At 48.7% G+C, this 26438-nt stretch overlaps 1 protein-coding gene and 1 long non-coding RNA gene across 4 annotated transcripts in view; both read right to left on the bottom strand.

The window, feature by feature from the left end:
* LOC144113500 (uncharacterized) overlaps positions 1 to 16814 on the bottom strand; it is a 46211-nt gene extending 29397 nt beyond the window's left edge. Inside the window, exon 1 of one of the 2 annotated variants that reach the window (XR_013310809.1) lies at positions 16679 to 16814. This is a non-coding gene — a long non-coding RNA (uncharacterized LOC144113500). Of the gene's footprint in view, positions 1 to 2115; positions 2288 to 16678 lie in introns of those variants that run through there. The other variant, XR_013310810.1, reaches the window with a different exon arrangement.
* Positions 1 to 26438, bottom strand: part of Cbp53E (Calbindin 53E) — a 191832-nt gene that overhangs the window by 145378 nt on the left and 20016 nt on the right. The window lies entirely within an intron of this gene.

Below are 26438 nucleotides of genomic sequence, written 5' to 3'. Positions count from 1 at the left end.
CTGGTCCTGGAGTCCAGTGGATCGTGGAGTCTTGTCCAGTGGATCGGGGCCATCTTAGCATAAACGAGGGACCAGTGGGTCCAGGGCAATACCCGGTAACTTTCGCGTCCAGCCAGCAGTACCCGGGCAGGTACATCGTGCCCTGAGCGGAGTCGGAGCTCTCTCTCCTACTGTGTGTCGCCACTAAAAAGCGAGCCCTTTCCTCGGCCACGTCAGCTCTTGCCGCTTCGTAGTCATTTTTCTTTAGTTCTCCCAGTCATTCCTTGCCGTCATACTCATTTTTTTTCAGTGAGTGGTTGTGACAGGCCTACCTTGGACGTAGGGTCTCTTATCGTTGTTGTTGTTGTTGGCCTCTGTTCAAAGTGGCTCATGCCTACGGCCATGGATAGGCCAGTGTTTGGTGCAGACCCAAACAAGAGGTGGAATTCCTGCTCTCAGTTTAGCCGAACGGCCACTGGATATATGGCTGAGGAAGCTGCGAAGGATTACAATAACCTTTACCAGAGATTGGAAAGTGTTATCAGTTAGAACTAAAAAGAAATTACACAATTTTGTAAGAAATTTGAAGTCAGCACAGGAGTCTTCCGGTTGCAACGATATAACAGTGGAGATGCTCGCACAGTGGTTTCAGGGCATGTCCCTTGATGATGGCACCGAACGAGAGGAGAACGGCAATTTTGAAATAATAAACAGTTGAGAGTCAGCGCTGTGTACTTCCTTTCCGCCCTTCCTTCTGTGCATCTTCTCTGGCCTAGAGCCGTTGCGCTGTTGTCTACGAATGCGTCCCAACTACAGCACCAACTAGCCCAACAATTAACACTTCTTTCAAATAAAGCTGTCTTCTTCTGCATGATTGGCCCTGTATGGATTTCGTGTTTCATTGTAACCGAAGGACTTTCAGTCCCCCCCATTTGGGTGTTAAGGTATATGTCTGCTGCTCAGAAGTATAAAGCTCGCCCGTCAATTCTAACATAAATAAACCATTAATTCATAGTTACGTGCTGCCTCATTTTGCACCTATTTCGTATTGCACACGAACGCATCTTAGCTACCACGAATCTATGTCGGAGAGTTGGACGTTTGCGGACACAGCCGGCAGCCAGCCGTTTAAATAGTACACATGAACTTGCGAACTCAGTGATCCCACTGCTTTTTTATTTATTAATGTATGCTAAAGTGGTCAAAAGAAGCGACCTTAGTGTCGCCATTGTCATACCTCCCCCTGGTTCACTGAATCGTCGTGTGCGCAGGCTCGCTCGGTGTCTTGCTCGAGTGCGCACAACGTGGGTTCCTTCGCTGCGACCCAACCTTCCTCGTACGCGTTTCTTTGAGCGCATACGTGCACGAAAAGAATTTGCCCGCTGGGACCAACTTAAAGAAGCCGCATTTCGTAAAATAACCGACCAAAAGAAAACAAAAATAGGCGCCAACAACACGTTAGAATGGTAACGTCTGCTTTTCTTTTTTTTGCGTCCTTAATTACACGCTTTGTCGGGCGGGTTCATATGATACCACGCTTGCGCGAGATGGAACGGCTCTAAGATATTTCGAACCCGAAAGAGTAGCAAGTCAAAGCCATTTCTCGGGCCGGCACACCGCTTTTCAGTGGATTCCGGCATATTCTAGCGGATATAAGTGCCGTTGAGCGGCGCGCCCAGCGGGCAATTTCGTATTCATTTCAGTGCCGGAAACAGCGTGCTTTCATGGGGCTCGGAGGAAGAAGTGAAAAATGTCGTAAAATGAAAAAAAAAAGTAATGAGCCCGGCAGTGAGTTTATGAGCTTTAGGGGTAAGAGGCTTTGACCGAGACAATAGTATGTCGCAATATTACTCGCCTGACTTTTCGGGAAAGACAAAATGGGGTGCTCATAAATGAGGAAGAATGAGGAATGGCTAGAGCAGCAGAGGAGGACGGACGGATGGACGGACGGACGGCTGTCGCCCAGGAACAAAAAAAAAAAAAGAAGGAAGGTCAAAAGAAACAGACAAGAGAGGCGAACGTTGGCAGTCTCCCGGAGCGTGAGGGATGGCCGACCTATTGAGGAAAGAAAGAAATAAGCGAAATAGAGAGAAAAACAAGGAAACGACGTTTCTAGAAAGATATACGCTGACTCACTGTGTCCACTGTTTTCTTCTTAGCCAGCCTGGCTCTCTTCTTCATCGATGCGCTGGCGCGCTTGGCGTGCTGGCGAGCTCCCATGGCGCGTTCCCTCGCTTCAGCCGAGCGCATATTGTCGCGCCTCACTTGCCGCCGCAGTTCATGCGTAGAATGCGCGCGTCTCCCGTGATGAGATGCGCCTTCGTACGAGCGGGGAGGGAAAAATATAGAAGAAAAAGACAAAAGCAGTCTGTTTTCTCCTCTCTCTTTTTCTTCTTTAATTAAGCGCTCAGCCGTTTCGGTAAGTTTGTGTCAAAGGAAGCTACGCGTCTCTGCTGAGAAATTACGCCTCCCAGGATAATAAGTGCGTTTTATTAAAAACGCCACCTTCTCTCCTTCGCCTTCTGAACGCTCCCTTTATACAGCTGTACATGCGGGACAAGAATACCTGCCTCCTTCCCCAAACGCAACGCAGGTGGGGCGATGGCGGCCGCCTGGAATCCTCGCGTCGCTTCGTGAGCTGTTTGAACGCGCCGAATTTCTTTCTATGACTTGAATAATTAAGGCGCCTGATTAAAAGGGGTGAAAGTACAAAGGTACTTCTCTTTAAGATCGTATAGGTGCGCTGAGAGACCATGGTTTGGGATGGAAGCAGGCAGTGCTCATTTTGTTTCTGTTTGTTAGCAAGTGTTTTACTTATTCCTTGTTGTCTTGTTTCCTCGAGGCTGAAGCGCGCTGATGACGGATCGACAGACTAAGAGGGATTTAAATTTGAGCCGGCTGGCAGTGTTATTCGGCAGCCCATTGTATAATTTATGGCTGCATGACACAGGCATACATCATCAGACAGTGCCGCGAATGTACGATAAGAAAATGGAGAACTTGCCAAGGCAGCTAGGGCTCACTATAGAAGGGACAAAATAAAAGAAGTAAAAAAAAAGACATTGCATCAGCAATGCGTTGCATTAACGATTCCAGCATGCCACTAATGTACGACGTGACATGAAGGAACTAAGGCTAACATGCTGCAAGGAATGAAATTAGAGAGAAAGTGAATAAAAATTGAGTAAAAATTTTCCACCACTACTTCACCAACGGTTTAGATAGTTGGGAAGAACTTGAATATTGAATTTGATTTCAATTACTCGTCCTTTCATAAATTATTTTCACCGAACGTCTAGAGGAAGGTACTATGAAATTTATTTCCAGATTTTTGTGCATGTTAGCCCTGATAATTGAGCTTCATGCCGAACCTTTTTTGCATTTAAAGCGCACAAGCCTGACTAGCAGAGAGATCATCGAGACATACTCCATCACCAAGTTCCAGGACACGTGTCTTGGAAAACATTCGCTTGCAATGCAGGCAAAAGAGATAGCTTACTTGGATAAATGGCTTGCGGCTCATAATATGAATTGATTTTTGCTTTTTTTTTGTAGTCTGCTTGCGCGCCCCTTTTTCCATACCTATATATACGTGTATTTTATTCAGTAAACTACCAAGTTGATAGTCGACGCCTGTGTCGTCTTTCTTTGTGCCCCTCCTCTTGGTCGCGCTGGAACAATACAATGATCCACGTCGACGTGTCCGCGTGTCCAAGAGAACCGCTAATTTCAGCAGTACCTTTGTATGCGCATTCCAGAATGCAGGAAAAGATACCAGTATATTTCCGTCTTTCTGTAACCGTCTTTCAGTTGTGCGGAAACTACACCCCTTTTTTTTCGCTCCCTCATTCAAAAGGAGGCGGGCCAGGAATATTGCTCCGGGTAGAACTCGACCACCCGGGGTTCTTTAATGTGCGGTGACAGTGCCCAGCACAAAGGCGTTTTTAATGCCTATTCCGCGACCTCGCAGTGACCAGCCGAATGGATTACCACTGAACATCGCTACGAGCCAGTTACTACACATTTCAAAAGTCCGACAAAACGACGTCTAATGAGTCAAAAGGACTTCTAACGCACCTGACCGTCACCGATCCTGCCTACGTGCTATACACGCGTCGGCCTTCACTACCAGGCAGCCAAAGCTCGCGTAACTGCAGGCGTCGTTCGGAATTACTGCTCTCGCTGTACTAACTGCTTCCTCTACGTGCAGCCTTATCCGTCTCCACATCATGAGCCACGCGATGGTTAGCTAGTGGCTTGAGTTCAGGCACTTCAGCCGCTCTCTCGACAGTGGCTGCCGCGAGCCACGAAGCGCAGCTGCGAAGGCGCAGAATGGAGCCGCTGACATTTTCCGTGGCGCACTTCTCGTCTAATAATAATAATAATAATAATAATAATAATAATAATAATAATAATAATAATAATAATAATAATAATAATAATAATAATAATAATAATAATAATAATAATAATAATAATAATAATAATAATAATAGGTTTTTGGGGAAAGGAAATGGCGCAGTATCTGTCTCATATATATCGTTGGACACCTGAACCGCGCCGTAAGGGAAGGGATAAAGGAGGGAGTGAAAGAAGCAAGGAGGAAAGGGGCGCCGTAGTGGAAGGCTCCGGAATAATTTCGACCACCTGGGGATCTTTAACGTGCACTGACATCGCACAGCACACGGGCGCCTTTGCATTTTCGCTTCCATAAAAACACAGCCGCCGCGGTCGGGTTCGAACCCGCGAACTCCGGATCAGTAGTCGAACGCTCTAACCACTGAGCCACCGCGGCGGGGCTCGTCGTCTAATCCGATATCGATTCTCCGGGCGTGAGCAGCGAGGCCATACTACACAAGAGCGGTCGTCCAAGCTCGGCGTACGGCGTTGCGGCGGCATATTGAATTCTGGTCCCTAGGAGGGGACCACGGAAGTACGTTTCGACCCCTGTCAAATCAATGGGACAGTGTCCCCTATAGGCTTTGCTTTTCTGCTGCATTGGCGACTGTTAAGGGTCTTGTTGGGTTTTCTGTTTCGTCGCGTGGGCCGGTACCGCCACGAGAGGGACCTCGAGATATCAGCAAACGCTATACGCACCAAGGGCGAAGGGAGGGACGTCTTAATTGCGCTGCGAAGCAGCCGACTGCACTTGGGCACGGCTGGGTTCTTCAAGCAGGCCAAAGGACGCGGTGTGGAGGGACCGTAACGGCTGCAGGGCCAGCCACGGGGAAAGTAAGGAGGAGGACCGTGAGCATTCGACCGTTACGGGCTCTCGTGAAAAGGACTCGAACTTCTGCTGCCGTCTGCGGCCCCAGCGGGGAGTGGTTCTCATTCGGCGCACCCTGCAAGGGCTTCGTTGAGCTGTCACTGATACTTTGAGAACTGAGCGGTAAATGCCTTATTTTTTTCTTGACATCATTCCAAAGTGAGTTATGCCCCTCCCTGGACTCAGCAAGGACGATAAGAAGCTTAGACTGATCGCAGCGCTCACGGCGTGTAAGGGCTTCCAGCTCGTCCATGGTATGACTGCTTTACAATGAGAGGCATCCCGAGGCTGTGCAGATAGGGTTAAGCCGTGCTGGGGTAAAGTAGCCACTTCTGTGCTATACCAAAATGCAATAGATAATTGTCTACAAAGAAGATGTCCAGCATTGTTGGACAAAATTTTTGAATATTGGAATATTGTAATCCACTCTTATTGAAATATTGAATGTAATGGTCCATTCTGCCCATGCGTAACAAAATCTTTCTTCTAAAATTTTACCATCGCTCGCATCGCGCAGTTAAGACTGCCGTAGAAAACCAACGAGGAACGTTTTTGGCGATAGCAAAAACGTTAATAGCAAAAAAAAAAAATGCAACCTGTCGAGAGAAGACCTGCGGATATATTCATTGTTATACAGAAATATTGCGACAAAAATGCGTTCATAAATAATTTTTCCTTGAAAAATTGTTTTGTCCACAATTGTTGGGTATGAGTTTGCGGTACGTCCCCATGGAACTTGCCAACAATTAAAGTGAAAACAGCAGCTTCATCAGTTGCGCAGGCCACAGGGCAGCAGTGCCACCAGTGACGGTCCTTGCAGAGGAAACACTGCATGAAAAGCTACGGTAACCCTGAAGCATTCGGCATAAACCGGGATGGGCGCAGTAAAGACGAGCCTGGGGATGTAGGTAGCGTTCACATCAGCTGCAAACTGTTGTTTCCTTATCATATTAATGGCAGTCCCGTAAAGAAGTTAATGCATACAAATAGTTAGGAGTAACAATTGCCAGCACCCTTTCTTGGTGTGCACATATTAAAAACACTTTGTGCATCTGCTACACGCAAACTTGGCTTTTTTACGGCACAAATTATTTAACAGGCACCGTAGCAATTAAAATTTCAAGCTTATAAAGGACCTGTCCTACCAAACCTTCAATGCGCTTAAGTGGTATCAAATGCCTTCTTCATAAAAGACAAGCAAAAGCTGAAAATGATTCAAAGACGTGGAGTTAATTTTATATTTAACAAATATAGGGCTACAGATTCTGTTTCAAAGGTCCTCTCAGGCAATAACATTCCAACCTGGAAACCAGTAGGAAAATTGCACGTCTTAAGTTTTTGTTTCCAATTAACCAAAGGTTCCAACATCTTGACTCAAACGCTCATGTCAAGCCATTTTTGTCGATTCCCTCCATTCACCGTCATATCCATAATTTGATCCCATATGCCGCGTGCACAAATTTGTTTTAGTATTCCTTCCTTCCACGCACCGCAGTTCCTCTTGAAAATTTTTAACGTGCTTTAACTTGTTGATAGCTCGACGTTTCATTGCAACATTTTTCTAATTCGTTTTGTGCAAGCGCAGTTCTGTGCTCCATGTTCTTGCTCTGTTTATCGTGTGTGTGTGCGTGCGTGTGTGTGCGTGTGGGGCGTGTGTACGTGTGCGTGTGTGCGCGTGTGTGTGCGCGTGTGCGTGCGTGCGTGTAAACCTGTTGTACTGATCTGCCATTTTATAACATTTTTTGTATTGTGGATTTCCTTCTTTTTCTGCGCTTGGTAAGTCGTTATGCCATGTCATTTTTTAGTGTCTCTACTTCTCTTGAATCAAGCGCGCGTATCAGGTATGTTTCCCAAAACACTGATAATACGTTCGAATCTGTACCTTCTCCCCTACTAGGTCTTTGGAGACTGCAGTTTGTTGTAAAAAAAAAAACTGAATTAATTTGCAGCATTGGCCTTCGCCTTTTCATGAGGCTGCCGGCCACACTTGAGAATGTAGAGCCAAGGTAAAGGTCACCAGGGGATGGCGTACGTGAGAGTGAATATGCATGTGCCTGTGAGAAAAGTTAAGGAAACCTAACTAAAACTACGCTACAACGAATCCCCTCCTTAGAAATGCGGTTAGAATGTCGTTTTCGAGAAACGCAGTTGCTGCAATTGTAACTTGCGAACACTGACTTTGAATGCAGCGGAGAACAGCACTGGCTTCATACGTCACTGGGGCTTTTTCTCGACATGGGCTACGACATCACTCACAGGAACTTTTGTATTTCGCTGCTGTGAGAGCTCGGCTGAAACGAGCAGGGATCAAACGAAAGTATCACACGAAAGAGAACATGACGCAGACAAGAAAGAGAACACAGGACAGGCGCCGTTCTTTTTCAAGTTTTCTTTCGTATACTCCTTCCTTCGCGCTGGATTAATCTGTTCGTAGCAATGAACCAACTAGCCCAGACCAAAATACTGAATCAAACGAAGGACTTGGTTCGTAGAAGCAGAGCGTCTGAGGCGTTTCTCCACCGGAGCGATTAGTACTGATTAACTATAATCCACTAATGGTTGAAAGTAACGGACTGTTCTTGCGTCTAGTTCGAGGTCCAGCGGCAGCTTCGCAGAAATATCGTTTCTTGGCGTCGATCGAAAATTTAATGGCACGCAGCGGGTTAAGGCAGTGCCGGTCGTTTTACGCAGCGCAACCGCTAATCACACAGCCAAGGTGCGCCGCCGATTGCGCATTCACCTAATTACTGCCTCGTTATTGCTGGATCGTGGGTGTGCCATGACCGGCGAGGGGTGATGGCGGCGATCAAAAAAGCGCCAGGTACCCGTTTGTGTTCTATCAGCGCTGCAGCCATCCAGGCTGTTTGCCCGATTCACGGTAACGATCGCGTGTTTCGTGCAGCCATTTTGGTGGCGCCGCCTCTCGCCAGCCTTTCGCGATTATTTCTTCGTTTGCCGTCATGCTGCCGCGACAAGCATAGCGGGTCACTGCTGGCGACGACGCTCGTTCAGAAATGGCGCCGTCGTGAAATGACGCCGTCAGAATCCGGTCGGAAGATGAGCCATCGGAGACTTCGCGTCTTCCGTTTTTTTTTTATTTATAACAGACAGGTGTCATACGATAGCCGAAAGAGCAAAAAAATAAACGCGCTGTAAAGATCGATGGCTTCGAGGCCTGAACGCACTACTGCAGTCAATGTCACCTAGAAAGGGTTCCCTATACCTTTGTATGACCACTGAACTCAATCTCACTTTATAAGTAGCTTCGAGTGTGTGTGTGTTCGCTTTGTGCGTATGCTCTATGGGCATTGTTTACACCACCTTTCACCCCTATGAATTAGCTAGGCGGGCCTATGGCCAGTCTAACCTGCGCCATTACTCTCTGATTTAACGAAGATGCGCCGGGTGTTTGAGCCGGGTGTTTGACGTCACATTTCTATCCAAAACCACTGGAAAGGACAACTGCAAACGGACAACTGTGCCGAGAACCCCGGATGAAGCCCCTCACACGCCAACGCTGTAGAGAAAAATGTTAAGAGTCTGCAGGTTTGGAACTAAATACGTGCAAAGCGGAAGACAGAATTAAGGCAAGGAGTGCATCGTAAAATAAATCCAGAAAACGAAATGAGCTACAAAAGGGCCAAGCAAGCGAACGAAGGTCACTGTTTATTCCAGTTGGGATGTGAAGGACGCAAACGGAAAGAAAGTGCTTCACAATGATAGAATACCACTAATCCTCAGCAACGTCGGGTGCAGACCACGAGTCATGGCAGCACACGTGCACTAGAGCGGTGTGGTGGCAGCAGAATTCATGTACACAACTCGACAGCATGCAACGTTATCCGCCTTGATTCAGCTAAGAATACTGTTCAGCTTCCCGTGACTCAGGAACCATATTTGAAATAGGCACCAAAGAAATAACCATGTCCGAGCCAGAAAATAATTACGCAATGGCGCCAGAAAAGTTCTGCAGAAATCGGCATCACACATTATATGATGTTCGAATTCCAGGAATGGCCATTTTAGGATTTCAGGTACGAAGAATACAGGAGACGAAGGGATAACTGGTCAAGTCTGAATTGACCAGAAGTGAGGTGGACAGTGGGCGCCAGTATTCGGGTGAAACTACCAACACAAAATACCAAGAGTTAGTAAACAGCTAGAGCATGCCGAGGAAATGATTTTATTTTCAGGGTTTGTACTTTTCCATTAAATGCGCTTATAACAACCTAAGACCTAGCGCAGCGACCACACACAGAGAAAAAAAATGGAGTGTGAGAGAAGAAAATGTAATTTTTAGAATGGCAAAAAAGTCTATACTGTCGGCGAAGTAAGCGCGCAAAGTGCGCTTGAAAGTCTTCGAGTCGTCAGAAGGACACGTCAACGCCAGATACCGTGAAAACGTTGTTCAACGAGTGCGCAGTAGGGCTCAGGTTGGGAAGATGGATGTCACAACCATGTACGACTCAGTCGGTCTGCAGTCCATTCCTTTCACAGCCTTTCTGCGCTCCCTGAATATGTGCCCAGAGAAGTGGACGTGTGCGGAAGTTTTGGACAAGGCATGCGAAGAGGTGCGCCGTGGGAACTTTTTTTACTGCTTCGTTGGAAAAAGCGCAATGAAAGTTCCACTAATAGAAACGGCCGAGGCAGCACAAGAGCGCCGACGTTTCCCCGCGCACTTTGAGTTTTCGTAAGCTCTAGAAATCTTCGCTTCCATAAAATCTGCAGTGAGGCCGACACAGCGAAAGCTTACAAGAATATAAATAAAAAGGTGGGCCAACAAAAGAGCCGGACATTTCAATTAGCCAGTGCTCCCGACGTTAATGAGCTGCTGGAAACGCTGCGTATTAGGCGGCGTCCTGCTTTTCTGCACCAAGCTGCTTTTTTTTCTTTTGCGTGGCCAGCCGAGACACACAGACGAGGAGCTGAATTCAGTTCCAGATTGCCCTGCGAGCTTCGCCACGGAATTCTTGAGCAAATGTCTCCCCTGTTTCGTGCGCTTAGTAAACCTAATATGCGTTTTGTAGGATTACTGAGCCAAGTACGTGGCTGCCACGTATAGCGCAGTGAGCAGCTTCCTGTGTTCGATAGTTTTATTACAAGAAAGAGAGTAGAGTTTCACTGTACAGAGGGCGCTACACGAGAAGCTACAAAAGCAGCGTACGTGCTACGTTAAACGTTTAACGACCCGAAGCTGGGTTAGGAAGGGGGGGGGGGGGCGCCGCACTGGAGTGCTCCGAATTAATTCGACCGCCTGGGGTTCTTTAAGGTGGACAGAAATGGTCCAGTGCAGGGTCGTTGGTGCATGCATCTCGCCTCTATTGAAATTTGGTCTCCTCGCCAGGGATCAGTTCACGTGACCTGGTGTTCAGAAGCAGAATAGCAAAGACAGTTCGTGTGGGCGCAGAGTGACGTAATTATCGGATATGGATGATCTCTATCGTCGCATCTCTTGCCACGCGCATTTGAAGCGAAAGCCCACCTCAGAGAGGAACTAAGGGCAGCGGCAAAACTGTTTTTACCTGGAACGTCACTCTGGCTGAAGGAGCTTATGCGCGGTCGTGACGCGCAGCTACTTCTGCTGCTGTTATTGCTACCGGCATGAGAACGCAGGACGTAGCATTAATTCAAGTCCGGACGCAAATGCCTACTCTTTTCGGTCATTAGGATGTAGAACAGGACGAAGTAAACGCCCCATAATGCCAAAATGCCTAGAAATTAATGCAGAGTCCTACCCTGCGGCGTTCTTCATAACCGCAACCTCGTTATTACACTTAATTACTACTACTACTACTACTACTACTACTACTGCTGCTGCTGCTGCTGCTACTACTGCTACTACTGCTACTACTACTACTACCACTGCTGCTGCTGCTGCTACTACTACTACTACTACTACTACTACTACTACTACTACTACTACTGCTACTACTACTACTACTACTACTACTACTACTACTACTACTACTACTACTACTACTACTACTACTGACACTTGTAAAACCTCAGTCAGTCAACCTCTACGCCGTTCTCAGTTTTCGGAAATGTCACTGGATCATATACGCAAGTAGCGAGCATTTTCACGCAGTTTTGTGAGTTCGCCCTATATCAGCACGAAATTCGGCGTTCGCGCAGCTTGCCGAACACGCTAGTGACCTCCGCAGGGAGGTACACGAATATGAACGGGGAGTTGGCCTTCTCACGTTGTTGTGCTTTTCACGGGAAATTAAGGAAACGATTAGAGAGAGACTTAGCATAGCGGAGACGTATACTAGCGTAGACATACATCTGATTACAGTACGCCGGCTGCGCATGCGCCGTGTCTCCACCTATCCCCGCCCCTCCCCTGGGCTGCGCAGGAGGCGTCCGGTAATCTGGTACACGACTGCTTTCGTTGCTTGACGCGCCGTAGCGTGCACCCGCTTTTCTTCGGCCTTAGTGATGCGTTCGAGCGCCGTGGCCGCCTTCTTACATTCGTGTGCGGCTACATAAAGGTGCCGCTGCAGATATAGCCAAGCCCTCCTCTGCACCGGCGTCAAACCCGCGTAGCGTCCCATATCTCGAAAGCGCTTCCTGTATCTGCTCATTAATGTGGTTACTTTGTAAACACGAATAAGCCTATATGAGACTAAAAGGAGAGTAAGCTGTCCTCTAGCGATCTCCATTTTATAAAACGAAGTGCGCTAGAGGACAACTTACTCCCTTATTACTCCTTTCTGTTTTAGAGTGTGCGGCTGCAGCACTACTGCCGCCGAGCATTTGCCAGCGCCAAACGAACGGACGAAGGACGAAGACGACGACAATGATGACCTAGGAAAGAACAGCAGGCGTTTCTCTTTACTATCGGCGCTGTGTGGCACACCACGCGTGCTTTCACATGGTAACTTTACCAGCGCACTCAGAGGGATGTGATCTATTCCACGCTGGCGACATTTATAGGGTAGCAAGTGGCGCCGCCTGAGCTATATACCAGACGCAACACACAAAGAGAGTCGTTGCGGGTCGGCAAAATTGCATATGAAGTGAAAAGCGTTTGATGTTTACTGCTCTTGTGCTGACGTAATAAACTGGAGTAATAAAGCTAATCCGCATATTTATGAGCAACACACCTCGGCATCAGCGCATCAGACGGATATTGAGGGCTGAAGCTTAGCCAAACCAGTGCTATTCACTGTGAAGATGCGACCGTCTTCTTTGAAGGTCGAAAACTGGGTCACCCTCGACGTATCTGCCCGAGGTATGCTTTCTGTAATAACCTGCATAGAATGGCAGTATGAATGAATGAATGAGTGAATGAATGAATGAATGAATGAATGAATGAATGAATGAATGAATGACAACGTAATTTGCCTATGTTGCGGTTGGCACATGCTCTGAAGCTTCGAATACACGTTCAAGTGTTGTCGCTTAACAAGAGAAACCTTAGTGAGCCATTCCTTTGACCCACGTATGTTTTCAACCGGGAAGATTGTTTGTGCTAAGCATGCACAAGTTAAACCAAAGAGCTACACGGAACGACAGAATATTGGAAAGAAAACTGCGCTGCAGCCGGAATGAATCAATAGAATCCAGGTGGCGTGAAAAGAACGCACCAGCGTAAACCCGAGAATAAGTTGACGACGCCTTCTAAAAGAGCCTGTCTCAGCCCTTAGCGGTTTTCCCCCCTTCGTGTGGGACGGTAACGATCATGGTGTGTGTGTGTGTGTGTGTGTCTGAGCGGCGATCCCGCGTTGTAAGGCGTCGTGCTTGACTAGGATAGGACGCGCCATTTCGCGGTCGTCACGTATTGGAACCGCTAGAGTATTCCGTTCGCTGGACTCATTGTGTCCGCTCCCCTCTGCGTCCCACCGAGAAGGGGCGGCGAATCGGGACCAGCGGCCGAAAGAGCGGCCCCCGCGGTTTCTCGCGCATTGTGTCCAAGCTGCTGTTCTGGAGTGGCTGGGATTCGATCCGTTGATCTCTTGTCCGCAGGCAGCGAGTTATCTTTCGGCCGCCCATCAGGCGTGCTGCAAAGGAAGCGACGGGGGCAAAAACAAAACAGCAAGGCTGGCCTGGAGAGAAGGCGGCCAAGGTCCCCCGAGTGAATCGAACGCCCGCGCGCGGCGCGCAGCGGGTGCTTCCCACGCAGCAGCTGTCTCGCGTGGCCACAGCGCCGCTGATGCGTCCGAGCACGCTAGTCTCGCGGGAAAACAAAATGACCGCCGACTGCGGGACAGGGTGGAATGGTTTATTTTAAGGAGCTGGCTAGCGGACATTCCTCTTCTTCGCTGGTTCTTTTTTTTTTGTCGCTCGAAATTATCTGTCAAAGACCCCAGGTACCCTTTCAAGTCTTGCCTCATGTACCGTTTCTTGTTGTAACTGAAGGGAACGGAATGCCCGGAATTGGAACTCACCGTAGGCAGGTTGGAGTCGGTTGCAGGGAAGCCCCGGGTGTCGAATAACTGTTCAGCGCGAATGTGTCAGGTTTATTTATAATTGTTACAGCAGGAAAACATCCCCATCATCCCTTTTGCAAACGGCCAATTTAGGAGACCCGGCAGGTAAGACGCTACCACGAAAGAATAAAACTGTTCTACTTTCTTTATCATAATCAACTTGGATCAAACAAAAAAAAAATACTTATTTTCAGTGAATTACCAGGCGATAAACCCGATCATTTCATTGCAAGAAAGTGAGCGATTCTTCATGTACGACCAATGTATTCTTAAAGCGTCATTTTTCCCGCGAACAGTCCGCACCTGGAACGACCTACCTGCAAGTGTGGTTGAGTGTTCAACCGTGTCTTCTTTTTATGAGTGCGTTCCGTAACGCACAGCAGTGTTGCACATTGTCATGACTTAATGCTTATATTTAAGTTATTGTGTGTGCTGTACACGTTATTTTCACGCCTTCCGTTGTTCGACTGAATGTACTATTGGGGACAAAAGTGGTGTACTCCACGCAGTGGGAGCCGGAACAGCGGAAAACTGCATCGTAACGCCATTTAAAGCACGAAACATTGAAACGAGTCAAGACATGCCTGCTGATGATAGAGGGCTCCCATTGGCTGTCTCGATCCCAAATTCCGCATATAGATGGCGTTACGATACAGTTTTTCGCTGCTCCGGCTCCCGCTGCGTGGACTATACCACTTTTGTCCCCGATAGTGCATTGTATTACTGTATACTCTCTTGCTCTGTACCACCCACTCCTGCCTAAGGCCTGGCATCCAGACTGGCTCTTTAGCTGTCACAAATGCTAGCCAGTATGCGTATGAGTAATAACAATAATAATTGGTTTTGGGGGGAAAGGAAATGGCGCAGTATCTGTCTCATATATGGTTGGACACCTGAACCGCGCCGTAAGTGAAGGTATAAAGAAGGGAGTGAAAGAAGAAAGGAAGAAAGAGGTGCCGTAGTGGAGGGCTCCGGCATAATTTCGACCACCTGGGGATCTTTAACGTGCACTGACATCGCACAGCACACGGGCTCCTTAGCGTTTTTCCTCCATAAAAACGCAGCCGCCGCGGTCGGGTTCGAACCCGGGAACTCCGGATCAGTAGTCGAGCGCCCTAACCACTGAGCCACCGCGGCGGGGCGCGTATGAGCGACGATTTTCAGTTTGGGGAAACGCGGATGCCGTCTTTCTGCGTCACTGCCACTAATAAGAGAGCGTTAAAAAAGACTGGACACTTTGTTTTGAGCCCCCAGCTGGCCTGCGGAGCTTGCTCTGGGATCGCTTCCAAGCAGCTCAACGGCAGGGCCCGAAAGCTCCGCTCCTTTCTCCGCCGTGCCTCACTTCACGGCGACAGCACATGGCAACCATTAGCGCTGTCCCGCTGCGGTAATTAGGACCGTGCGTAATTGATCGAGAGGGACCGTGGGCCGTGGCGGCAGCCTTTGATCGTTAAGGGGCAAGGAAAGTGCGGCGCGCCGGACGACGGGTACACAGAGGGAACACCTGTCGCGGCCAAGTTAGCCTGCCTCGAGGAAGCAGAATTTTAGCCCAAAGCGGCTGCTGCTGTTTGCACCGAAAGCCGGGGGTGGGGGGGTCTTCTGAAGTGGCACTAACGACGACGGCACACAGACCAGATTAGTGGTTCTGTTTAAATGAGGGTTTAGTTTGCGATAATCACGTTTTGGGATAGTTTCGTGCAGTCATAGCGAACGGAGCTGATCCCTGCTGCAGCAAGAGAATTTTGATTCGGCTGGAGCCGCGCGGGCAGCCTTTAATGGTGTCGATACACACCAGCGCCCAATGATCAAAGACGTCTACCCTAAAGCTCCCCAGTGGGGAGGCTCCGGAGCTGTCCATGGTTTGCGTGGCGCTCTTGGCGAGGCGCACGAGGCGATTATCCGCCAGATGCGCGTTACGTAACGGCCGGCATCCAGTCGCTTTGCGAGGTGAACTAAGAACTTAGCGTGCGGCGAATATATCGGCAGTAAATTAATGCCGTCGCCTAAACTATACAAAACTGTATTTGCCCACAACTTGAGCAAAATTCTCCTCATGGCAGGAGCTTCTCATTATTGGTTACACAGAAGGGAATTCTGAACTCAGTTGTAAAATGAGGCGACGCAAGACGAAGGTACTATTGGCTGTTGAGCTATGAAAGAAAAAGCGTTCGAATTTCTTAAGTTACTCTCTTTTTCTCGCAGAAGACCGTTATAGTTTTGTCATGCCAAGGTTAAAAATTATTCTCGCTGCACGGAAGTACTAACAACAGATTATTTCTCGCTAGTTCTTCACCCTCCACGGCTCCCGAAGCTCGTTTCCCGCCGCTTTATCACCTTTTCCCTTTTGGTGCCTGATTTCCCCTAATCAGCGCTCATATTTCTGCACATCTTCGAAAGCGCAGAATATTTATTGAGGATGGCATGGTTTTTTTCATGATCATCTTAGGCAGGATTCTATCATCGCAGCGCGTCCGTTTTCCCAGACCTCACACCGCACGCGGCTAAAGCAGCTTGGCCGACCGTGGTGAAGCAAAAAAAAAAAGAGCAAACGAACTTTCGTATACGAAATCGAAAGTGCTCGCAGACGCTTTCGTCAGCCGGTGCCCCGAACACAGAGGCCATGCATTCTTGCGCCCACGAAGTCGCCCCTTCCCCTCCGGAGGCCTGATTCCGGCTAAGGGTATCCCCTTCACTCGAGTCGCTTATACGAGCGCTGGCGGCTGGCAATCAAGCACTGGGCGCAATTCTGGGGAGGCGCTCGGAGGGAAAGAGTCAGCGTTCGATTATGAAAACATTGCGAAGGGTAAGAAAACATACGGCGAGGGCGGTGAGGAAAAGGAAGGGAGGGAGGGGGGCAGCCTACGAGTGCTAGTTACTGAACCAAACCAAGAAACGCGAGGCATAAAAGAGCAGCGGCCCGTTCTCGGGAAACACGTTGGAGGAGAGCCTGCACAAACAAAGTGCAGTCGAAAACAGAGCGCCGAAGGAGATGGCTCACCTGAAGCACTTGCCGAGCGTTTACAAAGCGTCCAGCCATCTGCGCGCTCTGTGTACGCGTCCGCTGCCAGACGTCATATTCGGGCTTGGTTTACAACCGCGAGGCGCCGCAGCGCAAAACAGCCACGGCACCCACGTCGGCGCTGCGCTAATATATGTGCCTATCCATCTCGGCGGCGTAAACGCGTGTCTGCCATCGCCCACGGCCGCACGCCAGAGAGGGGGATCTCGGCAATGGCCGCGCTCGCCCTGGCAGCGCGCGAAAGCAACGGCAGCGCGCGCGAGTTGCTGCGGCGTCAAACGAGCGCCGAGTCTGTTCCTTTCGCATCCACATCCAGAGAGGTAGTTATTTATGCGACGCGCCTGGTAGAGTCGAATTGAGTTTCAGGCCACTCGGCGAGCCGCTCCGCGTCGTCTAATCCATACGTTTAGTCTTTTTATCTAGAGCCACACAGGGACTATGGATGTGCCGGCCGTGAAATCGACTACGTCGGGGCTTGAAGACTGCGATGATGACCAGTGCGTGACCATCTACACTGGTACGTAAAGGCAGAACTCACGTAATTGACCACGATAACTAGAATTGCGAAATATCCCGGGCCCTCTTTTCGAAGAGGCCCCGCATGGTCGGAGTTTTCGACCTGCGGCGATAGAAATCATCAGTAGGGTGCAGTGCGTGAAACTAGCGCTTTGCTCAGCCGTGCGGCATACCTGCCCCATGACAAACGTTCCGCGGGGAGATACAAAATCTCCGACTGACTCGCAATCAATACGTTCTTCCTTTCACTGGCGAAGCCGGGTGGCGCGACGTCCTCGTAGACAACACGCGGACGAGCGCACGCGCACAAATGCGCGGCTGTCTCCTTTCCCTAGACTTGTGTCCCCGCCGTTACGATCCTGCCACGGACAGGGGAGCGAGCCGCGACGCTTTGACCGCGAGTGTCATCGGCACTTTCACTCTCTGGTAACGAATCAATAGTTGCTTCTAAAATGGGCCAAAATTATGGTCGGGGCTGTTTGCCTGCGAGGAAACGATCTGCTCTCTCGCGGTTGACGGAGCCCAGTGGGAGAGGAGGAGCAGGAGGAGGGAGGCGGCGCGTTCTTTTTTGCCGAACCGTGCTGCCGCAGCCAAAGTGCTCTCTGGCCCGCGCTGCGTCATCGGTGGCACAGGCGGCGGGCAGAGCGCGCGCCCTGGGCGGTAGCAGACACGCCAGAACCTCATTTCCCAAGTGCCTCTTCGGAAGTCACCTGCGGCCTCCATCTTTCCGGCGCGGCGCAGCGTAGTGACAGTGCCCTCGCTGGCGCTGCTACCCAACGCAACGCGGCGTGCTGCCGCGCCAGTGTTGTCAATTTGCGTTATTTTCCGCTAATCCACGTTAAAGTGCAGCCGTAATCTCTGAAACAGCACGAAACAATAAGAGAAACTGTGTCGTCTCCTAAAGAAGACACTGTTCTATCCCCTACCCATCTTCCTTAGAAGGAAGAAAAGAAAAGCAAAGCATGAAACGAAAGAAAATAGAAAGAGTCCAAGAAAATGGCAACATGGCCAGTGAGTTTCTGGAAAAGAGAGCTGGAAAATGGAGATACCGCGGTGCGAACCCTATTCGGGTTTATATCTGAGACAACAAAGGGTGGGTCTCACTTTTGTTGCCTTTGCCTTCTGTCGGTGTCGAAAGTTTTCGCGGAGGCTGCTGGCAGCCCGATTTGCTTGGGTTCTTACTGCCTGGTTACACCGAATCGCCTAAGATAAGTGCGCCTAGTGTTTGCGCTCGTTGCCGCACTGCTCTTGCGCAAGGAACGCTACGTTGGGACCTTGCACGCACGTTGCGCCCCCCTCTCTTGTTACAAGACGTGGTTATGTCACGGCATGCCGTATACAAACGAAGTTAAATGTTTCTGCGTCACGCTTGAAACTCGACTAAGTGGAGCAACTTAGTTTGCCAAAAAAAAAAGAAGCCCAAACATTGAATTTTCCAAGAAGAGCTAAGCTTATATCAGAGCCCCTATTTGCCGAAAGTGCCCTGGACGCATAAGCCTTTCGGGCGGTCTTATTGGGGGTCCGTTCTTTCGCTGCTTTTTCCCCCCAAGATCTTTAGGGGAGCTCTCCGGATTGTTTGTATAAAATAGCTGACGTCGCGTGGGCTCTGCTCGGGGGCCCTTAGTCTGAGCATTTGCTTTAGAGATTTTCCGAGAAACTGCTGCGCAGGCAGGGCTTAAGACAGCGGGGCGCAGCTGCCAAGAAAACAGGAATGCGCTCACGCCTCATGTGCACCTTTCTTTGGGAGTTTATTTGCGCGGAATGGTGGCTCTACGCAATCGGCGACTGGTCACCGCACGTATCGCCCTTTACGTGTACGCACTGTGCCCGAGGAAGCAAGAAATAAAAACTGGATTAAAAAACAAAATGGTTCCGGTAAGGCTGCCACGGTCCGTACTCACTACCGCTGCTGCAACCAGTCGCCTGGGTAGTCCGGTCATTCGAAATGCGCTCAGGGGACGTATACTTTCTCAACTCAAGATTCGGTTAAAAGGAACAGTTCACAATAAGCGGTCCAGCGGATAAGAATCTCGAGCCGTGCAAAGACCGCGTGAGTATCCCTGTATAATTGGCTCCGCCCTTTATATTGTTTCTTGGTAGCTTATTAAGGCTCGCGCTCTGCGCGCGTAAGGTAATTACGGTATATTTCCTGGGCAGCTGTTATGTGACTTCGAACAAGGCTTGCGTCTGCACGGAGACCAAATTGGTTTCTGTTCTCACTTTTTATTTCCATGAAAAGTAAATGCAGCACAAGAGGCCCCGCAACCAGTGCGAACATAACACGATTTTCGCAGTAGACAGTGCAGCGTTATACATTATTTTAGTTTCCGTTTTCAATGAAAATCCTTTTATCCTTCAATCAGTTTATTCATGGTGGTGACATAAAAGCGAGTTTCTTAACGCGCAACACATTAAGCGAGTCCAATGTAACGAGATGAATTCTCATAAACGGTTAAAGAATACGCATGCCTAAAATGACTTCAGGTTTGCTAGAGCCTACGGGAGTAATGAGATAGAGGAAACTTCGCTTGATTGCCTTTAATCCCTTTATCCTTAACGCAGCTTTGCTGGGGATATACTGGCGTCCGCGGTAATGCTTCAGCGAAATCTCTACACCCCGTAATCCCGGCGACACCAGAATATATAAGTTGAAGAATCGACTCGTTCGCGCTCTGTGACGCTTTATCCACAACAAAGTTTTGTAGCTCGGGGTTTCCCTGTGCCTCTCAGGAGAAGTTCAGCTCTGACATTTTGCTTTTTGATTTATTTTTCGTCTTTCCATGTTTCCACAGAAGGATGACACCGAAAATATGAAATGATCAGGCACAAATACGGAAAGAAAGGCGGCAAAGTGGCGAGCGGGAAACGGGGCGGAGGTTGGCAGACATTGTTCGAGTAAACGAGAGATCCTTGAGCGGAGCGTTTGGCTGCGAGAGCAGCCGCTGTCGCAGCCAGAAATTTTGGGCGTGATCGATCGTCTCTCGGAACAGCCCCCGTCTAGTTCGCTTGGACTTACTATTGTGTGTTCGACGCCGTTTGAACAGAGAGCTAAAAAGGAAAAAACAAACAGCGCCTGATTGATGCTCCACATCTGTCTCTGTAGTCAGGTAATTTACAAGCAAAGCCTTTTTTTTTTTTCAAAGCGAGACTGAGTTAAGTCGCCGCTTAGATCCAAATGGCCAGCGGCTTTTGATATATGCAGAAAAAGAAAAGGATCTCAGCTTAGTCGTCTTAGTCTAATGCATGTCTGGGATGTTCCTCTCGTCAGCAATTTTGACGCTGAAAGCGATCACGGTCGCATTTGTTTTGCCCCACGTGCGGGGGCCAAGAAAAATCGAACTTCATCAATAAACGCCACATAAATGTACGGGTAGGCACGATGTTCTTCTACCTGCTTACGCAAGTGTCCGATAACGAAGACGTGCATAAGTGTCTTCGAGTCCCGAATAATCATACGCATGTAGAGTGCTGTACTACACACACAACCATCTGCACACACCGGGTGGGTGATTTTTTTTAACTTTTACAGATTTTTATTTAAAAAAATTATGAGATCGAGATACGTTGGTGCGGTCTGTGCAGTTTGATTGTACGGCAAGGTGGACATTATGTACGTGAGAGAGCTCAATTAAAATACGATTAACTAAATTAACTAACAAACATTTTAATTTCTTGTTTTAAGGCACAAGATTATGCGGCGAAATTTAAGGCTATCAACATCGAAGGCAAGCCCAGTTCTTCAAATTTTTTAATCGGCATTGTGGCTCCAAATATAGAGCGTCAAAGATACTCTCTTGTAAGCTCGTTGAGTTGCCTTTCTCGCATTGCACATTTATAAAATGGCGTCGATGTGCGTTGTATCACCGTCGAAATCACATTTTCTTCTTCTACATCACAAAATAAACAAACTTTATATGCATTCGTGAGCGAGCGGTGGCATTCAGTAAAAGTGCAGTGAAGGAAAGCCTACTCAGCGAGCTTACGAAACAGTATTTTCAGTGCTCTATATTTCGAGCCACAATGCCGATTCAGAAAATTTTAAAAAGTGGCTCTCTTTCGATGTGGACGGTCTTCAATTTCTCAACACATTTTTGCTGCCTAAAACAAAATAATAAAAAGTTGATTAGGTCATTTTAGTTAACCGTTTTTTAGTAGAGCTCTACCACGTACATAATGTCCCCCTTGCTGTACAATCCACAGGCACAGACTCTAGTGGCGTATCTCTCACTGTTTAAGAATAAAAAATGTGTACATGTTGAAAAAATCACCCGGTATACCAGACGTTTCAGCGAAGGTGAGCCATAATTTTTAAAAATAGGCTTTTGACATATAAAGGTGGCCTTTGTGGCATAACAGTACGTGCGTTGGCCGACGTAAAAAAAAAAACAGGTGAATAATGTTAACTAATTAGGCGCTTAACAAATTTATGATAATTAACTCTTTAACTGTTGCAGCTAGACACCTGGTTTCAATTACAGATGTGTATCCGGTCATTAGTAATAGCCTTATCAGTTGTTTGGAATTTCGAAAACGCGATTGCCCTTAACCTTGCTGCTTGACAAAATCTGCCTACTTCGACAAGATACGTGCACTGGAGGAATTGCTTTGCCTGCATGCTTTTCGAAAGCGCATGTATTTTGGCATTATGTAGCGAAAATCTGTTGGACTGTAGCGCCGAGGGCAATCCCGTTTTTTAAATTATAAAAAATTTTATGGGTATTACTAACGACCGGTTTCAAATCTTTCATTATCACCAGGTGCCTACTTGTAATACTTAAAAAGTTAATTATCAGAAATTAGTTCGCTGGTTAAATCGTTAATGCTATTCACTTCTTTTCTGATGTCCCCCAACGCTGGTAAGGTGCCGCAAAAGCCGCCTTCATGCAAAAAAAAAAACTATTTAAAAAAATTTCGATGAAACACCGGGTATAACAACAGCCGTGTGCAGATTATGAGTGCAACTAGTACAACGTACGTATCTGCACCGTCAACGAAGTTTTTAACAATATCACGAGATAGCTGTTCTTCCAGTCGGTAGCTGTCTTAAAGGTTGTACAAGAATAAACCACGGCTGACGCGACTCGGATGTCCTTCCATCTTTTGAGAGGTCAATTAAAGAAAGCTCTGCTGGCGGGCCCTGTAGTTAAACTGCGACAGCAGCACCAGTGGCATTTCGCGAAAGTGCTGGCGTCTTTCGTGTGAAGCCTCTGCGAGTGAAGCCTCGACCCTCCAGAAGCGCCGACCGCCGCCAACCCACCCGCCACCCACCCACCTTCACCCTCCAGAAAAACCCTGTCGCGTGTGTGAAGCCTCCTCTTAGAGTAAAAGCCTTAATTACAGTAAAAAAAAACCATCAAAGTAATCATTGAGGATGGATCGTACTACTATCGCAGCTTTCTCGCGTAAGGTTTCAAGATCGTCTTGTCACTTATTGGTCTTTATGCGATAGAATAAGAGCCGCATGTCCCCGCACCCATTGGCGGTGTCACACTTTGCCACCTGCAAGGTGGAAAATGGTGACTTAGAAGGTAGCTCTTGTCACCTGCCAAGAGCACGGAAAAGCCAGCTGCGACCAGCTGCCACGGTTGGCAGATGGAAAAGTGAAGGGAAGAAAATCCTCCTCTCCTTTTCTAGGCGAGAGAATGGAGAGACCGGAAGGTGTTTGCAACGCGAAGAACACCGTCACCTGCCTGCCAAGGTTGGTACACGAAAGAGACGGCTGCTACTTGCCGTCTGCCATGGTTGGCAGGTTGCATACTGGGGAGAGGGAAAAACCTCCGCTCCACTTATGTGGTATGTGTGGTCGCGCATGGCAGCTCACAACGAGGTTCTTTTGCTACCGCACTGTCACTGTTAATGGCAATTAGGTGTCCTACAAGTTTTTTAATGCGATAGCATTAGAGCTGTTACGCAACCAAAGCCCCGACGATGTTTGAGACGAAATTCGTTAGAGGTCACTTGACCTTATGACGTCATCTCAACCTGCCCTAATGGGCCCCCCTGATTATTCGAGAGAGGTGAGGCGACTTTGTGACGTCATCACAACCTGCCTACCGTGGCAGGTGGCAACCTGGCCAGCGGATTGTGAACAACCTTAAATCAATGATTGGTCGAAAAAGGTCACGTGAGCTTGCGACGTCATCACAACCTGCCCACCGGGTTGTGTGACGCACAGAGAATTTGCGAGAGAAACTGCGACAAATGTGAAATCTAATGCTGTCGCGTTCGAAGTGGTCCACCTAGACCGCATCGTCAGTGAAACAAATTGAGCACGGGCGTCGTCTGCTCATGAGCCATTCAGTCGCATTCAAGGAAGGGACGTATGCAGCGTGCCAACTCAAAGGCATGGGCACAGAAAACACGCGTTAGCGCCACGTCGGAGTGAATTTTGCGGGCATCCGTCAGACTGAAAAAGAAAGCCATTCGTTTCGAATTTGCATCGTCATTTCTGACGACACAGAACGGACGGATCCTGTCACTATGCTTTTGCAGAATACATACAAGATAAAAATTGTCGGACACGTTTCGTCTGTGCAAGCAGGGCGGCCAGAGCGACCTACTGCGAAATCGATCAAAAAAAGGCGCACGAATTTTCCGCTATTCACAGCAAAACATGACGCTTGAGTGCAGCAATGGGAGACTTTTCACACTTGAGGTGCTTTAGAATGCCTTCGCTTCACAGAGAGAGGGAGAGTAAAATTTATTCAGTGACCCGGCCGCCACATAGAATTTGGCAGGCGGGTCGATGAGGTTAGACTTCGGCCCAACGCATATAGTTGATGCGGTCCACTGAAAGCGTCTGTGGAGTCGGACAAAGTGCAGCGCAGCTATAGATCGCCCAGGCCTCTCGCGGGAAAAGGGGACGTGCTGCGGGAGGGGGTTACAGTGTTGCGAATGAGTGACACGTGGGCAGGGCAATTTTGTGTGTGTGTCGCTAGGGTAGGCGCCCCATACACGATAGTGGAGGTGACTCGGGTGGTTGGATATATACTGCGTGTTTCACCTAAGGCTTTACACAGTTTTTAAAACTAGGCTTTTCTTGTTAGAAGAGCGCTTTTTTCGCCATAGCATTGTCAGCGGTGCAGTACATCAGAATACAGCTCAGACGAGCTAACTAGCAGGCTGGTTAACCAATATTCAATAGTTAACTTTATAACTAGTACCGTTAGGCTCCTTAACTATTGAGAGGCATGTAGTACACCGCAAGTAATTTCTATATCAGTTTTTAGAATTTCGAAAACGCGGTTACCCTCGGTGCTGTGGCCCAACAAATTTTGGCTATTGCGACGAGTTACGTGCACTGGAGAGGTTGCTTCGCCTGCAAGCTTCTCGAAAGCGCATGTATTTTGACGCGATGTAGCCAGCATGAAGTTGAATGGCGCAAGGGAACGAACACAGGAAGACACAGAGACAGAAAGAGGCGCTCTCTCTGTCTCTTTGTCTTCCTGTGTTCGTTCCCTTGCGCCATTCAACTTTATGATGAACCAACTAGCCCAACAGCAAGTACTTCTGATGTAGCCAGAATTTGTGTAGAGTTTGTGTAGTATACATTGCGAGCGCTCCTGCACTTTTGGCGAATCTGGAAAATAAGGATCGTTTCCGCACGAAGAAAAGGCGCAGAAGAACAAGAAACCAAGCGTCGTATGTACTGGCGTGGTAGCTTAGGGCGCCCGAACACGATGATTCATTCCGTTTAGGCTGCCGGCTGCCAGCTGTGACGAAAGGCGTCGAGGCGCCCCTCTCGCTAGCATTAATTACGCATCAGCTCGGCCTGATCAGCCGGCTAGCCGGCTGATTGGCCGGTGGTAGGCGGCGGCCGTGATTTACGACCGACAAGACACAAGGTGCCGCGCGCCGCCGCTTCAGGGAACGGTGCACGCGCCACAACGCTGGAGAAAGTGTGTGCAAGAGGGATGAGAAGGAGGGGGGGGGGGGGGGGAGGTATACGGTGCGCGCACGCGCACTCTCTGCCCGACCACCCTAATGTAACGACAATATTTTCCCAGTGTTCTCTGCGACGGCAGACTGCAACGCAGCGGGGATGCGTGACGAAGCGCACCGTGGCCGCGATTATGTAAACTTGGGAGGCAAGCGAGCGAACGCGACTCGCTCAGTCGAGCCTCGCGCGAGGTTCGCACAAGTCGAAAAATGCAGAAAAGTAGCGAGCCCCCGAATGCGACGTAATGCGACAGTTCCCACCACTGCTCTTCACACTCCGCAGAGCGGCGGCAAACGGAAGAGCGACTCTGTCGCCTCGCCGTTCGCGGCTGAACGCCTTCGGGAGCTGTCTGATCTTTGCGGCTTTTGGCGCTCGCTGCGTCGGGCGAATGGCCCGCGCGCGAGTGGAGTGCACCGCCGTCGAACTGTCTCTCTGTCTCGCGGCCAGCCCGCGCCAGGATTTTACGCTTCCGTTAAGAATCGTCGCAGGGATGCCAAGTGTCAAGCGTCTTCAATGGTGCGGCACTGATACGCGGGCGATTTAAACCGAGCTGCGAGTTGCCTGCGCAAGAAAGTTTGCGCTGAATCATTTCTTTGTTGTGTTTCCCCCTTTGTTTAAGTGTGTGTGTGCGTTCTCACCTGTCGCTAAAATCTGTGCAGCCTATTGGTGCGGCGCTGTTTCTCGTACCCTTCTTTTATTTTATTTTTTGAGACCAGGCATGACATTTCTAAGTATGCCTCGGCAAACGCACAGGCGTTTAACGATGTATACTGACTGCTCGGGATTACTCTCCAATATGAGATGGTAGGCAACGTTGAGGAGATCTTTATCCGAGCTTGGGGTTCCTTCGAAGATCCTTTTAAAGAGCGCAATGAAGCACTTATTTCTATATTTTTGTTCTTTGCCCCGCGCTTATAAACCAAAATTATTTCCCATTTGGGTCGCCGAGGCTGCTCGATATGTACCGTTCACAGCAGAGCACCTCCTAAAACTTCCAATCTATTATTTCGCTCCATTGCGTGCTTCAGAAGTGTTTATAAGGCGTGTTCTCAGCTCACATTTATACGCACGGAGAAATCTCCGGCTCATGCAAGGTTAATAACAAAAAGTAAGAACGAATTACAGCCGCACTCTGCGAGTAAGAACTAATATAGATGTGCGCAAATTTCGTCTCCGTATTGTCAGAACTGTTAATAATGGAAGCGGACATTCACTTGCGACTGTTTTTAATTACTGCGCAGGTGCTCTACTTCTCGATTGGTTATTTATGCAATTGGTTATTTG

Source organism: Amblyomma americanum, chromosome 1, assembly GCF_052857255.1.
Source record: "Amblyomma americanum isolate KBUSLIRL-KWMA chromosome 1, ASM5285725v1, whole genome shotgun sequence".
NCBI lineage: Eukaryota > Metazoa > Arthropoda > Arachnida > Ixodida > Ixodidae > Amblyomma > Amblyomma americanum.
Note: the sequence above shows the minus strand (reverse complement) of the source record. Positions and strands in the feature narration are given on the sequence as shown.